We start from the raw sequence: 2,861 nt of genomic DNA, 5'->3' as shown, positions 1-2,861 counted from the left end.
GTTTTAAGGACATTATCGGACATGCTCTATGCTAGCCATTCTGAAGCAGCCAGGGGGGGGATTCTAAATGAGCCAAAAAGCAGAGACAGGAGCAATTGTCAAACTTTTGGTGTCAATCATTCGATTTCATCCTGGACACTACAGAAAATGGGCTTAAAGTGTAAAAAACCGAACTTCTCCTTTAAGAAATTCATGAAAAACACTCACAGATGGAAAGAAACACTTTTTTTGTTACAACATAACCTTAAATTATTAATGCTGATATATTTACATTTTTTTTTAGTTAGCTTTTTAACGTTTTCGCTCAGCTTTTTACTTTTTTCCAAACTTGTTACCTTTTTCAACTTAATTTGCAGTAGATATATCATTCAAGGGCTCATCTAATTGGTCAACAGCAAAAAAAAACATGTATAGCCACGTAGCTGTAAATTTGTTGAGTGGCTGATATCCATTTATAAGGGCTTTGCAAGTGATTGAAAAAGGTAACTTGCCCTATAAAGCAGGGGTCTTCAACATTTTCCAGGCCAAGGGCCCCCAAACTGATGGCGAGATGAAGCGGGGACCCCCTAATATATGTATGTATGAAATTGTGCTACATCAAACTGGTCCTATAGTCACTCTATTACAGATGGAGTAATGTAACTAAAATAATTCTTCCCTAGGATTATTAGAGTATTTCTGATTCTGATTCCTGGTTGATGGGACAGGTGTTGTAAATGAAACGGTGCGCAGCTTAAAAGAGCTCCTGTGTGTCGCTGAATGACTGAAAGACATCTTCTGCTTCCATTTATCTGTTTACTACAGTGTGTTGAATTCATGTTAATGTGGATTTAAATACATTTCAATTAGTGGAAAAAATTGCAGGGGGGAATATAAAAAAAGTCTAATCGACCAAAACTTTCATGACCCCCATGCAGTACCTCTGTGGACCCCCTATTGAAGACCTCCGCTATAAAGGGCAATTTGAAAGATTTGTAATTTAAAAATGTATTTTCAAATCCTATAAATTTTCAGTTGCATTTTCTTTACTTTTACTTTTTACTCTCTCCATTTACCTTTTCTGTGGCTCTTCTGGTTCCCAAGCACACGGAGAACCAAGTTGCACCCCAGATGTAACCAGCTCTCTCATTGGTTAGAATTCCACACTTGGTTAAAAAAAATGACAAATAAGGAATATGAAAGAGGAAAAAACGTACCTTTTCCAATCTAACATGGAACATGCTTTCTTAGCAGAGTCACAGATGCTGATTAATTCAGTTTACAAATAAACACAGAATAAATAACCAAAATATAACACAATTCTCAAATACTTAAAGGTTTTCTGAGATATTAATGAAATTTAAATTTACAAATAATCCAGAAATCTACAATTAACAATAGCATAAATATGGAAACAACGCCTGCCCTCTGGTATCAATACAATGACAAATTCATGTTGTACCCGGATAAATGGTTTGAGTACCAATACTTTATAGAATATCAATAGTTTTGACAACAATACGTAAAGAAGGCAGGTAACAAAAGCGACTTCTGCTTTTTTAACCATGTTACACACCAGCCATGGGGGGCGGAGCTACAACATATCTGTCCTAAAGCAATACTCCAGAAAAGTCCACCATGTTTAATTTACCCTTTAAATTGCTCTTCTTTGTTTAAATGGCTGTAAATCTAAACGTCTTTGTGATAAAACAAAATCAACAGCTTGTTTCAGAAGTTAAAGACTGAACTTTCAAAGGATTTTAGAACAAAATATTTGGACCATGTTTGATCTACTTCAATAAGAGAAGGTAAAGGTGCACATCCCCCACTTAGGGGGGAAAAGGAAACTATTATGGTATATTCTATAAAAAAAAAAAAATCTGTTGGAGAGATTTTTATTTTGCTTTTTTAACTGACTTTAAATAAAGCCTTAAATTTTATCTATCCCCACAATCTTATGTAAAACTTATTTATTTGACACATAGTTGATTAGTTTGCTGATGCAACAGATCCATAATCATCCCACCTGGTTTCTTTCTTGTAACATGTCCATATAATTTCTTAGCAGAAAAAACAAAAACAACAGCAAAGCACTAAAATGTAAAAACTAAAGTCCCACAAGTACCAGCATCCAGTCCTCACATGCACTTTCTTCAAACCCCTTCTGCTAAAAAACACTTAAATGTTCTCACCGCAATCGTTTCACGAAGTTGAAACAAGCAGTGCTATGGAATGATGCTGCAAGGAGGAACCAGGACGACTTTTCTATAAATATTCCTTCCTCTATGCTAATATCAGGTTTTCCTATTATTTAGGTTTGGGGAGTGAGGAAAAAAATGGATGAAAACTGATTTTCTTGCAGTGGACTCATGTCTGTGTTGATCTGACCACAAAATTTAATCCTAAAAATGCTTACATTTTTCTAATTCTTTGCACTTTATTATCACAATTGTCAAATAATTCCTCGTGGTATTGTTTTCTGAGTTATTGTACAGATTAAATGTTCGATTTTCAACAGTGAAATTACAGCTCTTCTATAATGTGTTTTTTTATTAATATTTTTTGTTTGTTTTTATACTTTAAAGGTATACGACAGATGCCAGTATCTTTGAATTTGGTCTCATAATTGAAATATTTACTTTTTGGGGGTCTGAGGATTGAGAATAATAGTTAAAAGACAAAAGAAAAGAAAAAGAAAAGAAAGAAAACATTAAAAGAAAGCATGTTTAAATGTTAGTAAAAACACAGAATGTTGAAAACTGTAAATCATCTACCAGTCTTATGTTTACATTTGATCGCCATATTTAAATTTTATCACTGCAGCACTTGGAAGAAATGAACAAAATTTCGCTTTCTATACACTCTGTGTACAAACTGACAAT

General features: G+C 33.9%; 1 protein-coding gene across 1 annotated transcript in view; it reads left to right on the top strand.

The window, feature by feature from the left end:
• LOC107088428 (heparan-alpha-glucosaminide N-acetyltransferase-like) overlaps positions 1-2,861 on the top strand; it is a gene marked incomplete at its 5' end in the record, with an annotated part of 60,711 nt that overhangs the window by 1,174 nt on the left and 56,676 nt on the right. The window lies entirely within an intron of this gene.

This window comes from Cyprinodon variegatus, unplaced genomic scaffold (genome assembly GCF_000732505.1).
Source record: "Cyprinodon variegatus isolate N-32 unplaced genomic scaffold, C_variegatus-1.0 Scaffold11, whole genome shotgun sequence".
Lineage (NCBI taxonomy): Eukaryota > Metazoa > Chordata > Actinopteri > Cyprinodontiformes > Cyprinodontidae > Cyprinodon > Cyprinodon variegatus.
Note: the sequence above shows the minus strand (reverse complement) of the source record. Positions and strands in the feature narration are given on the sequence as shown.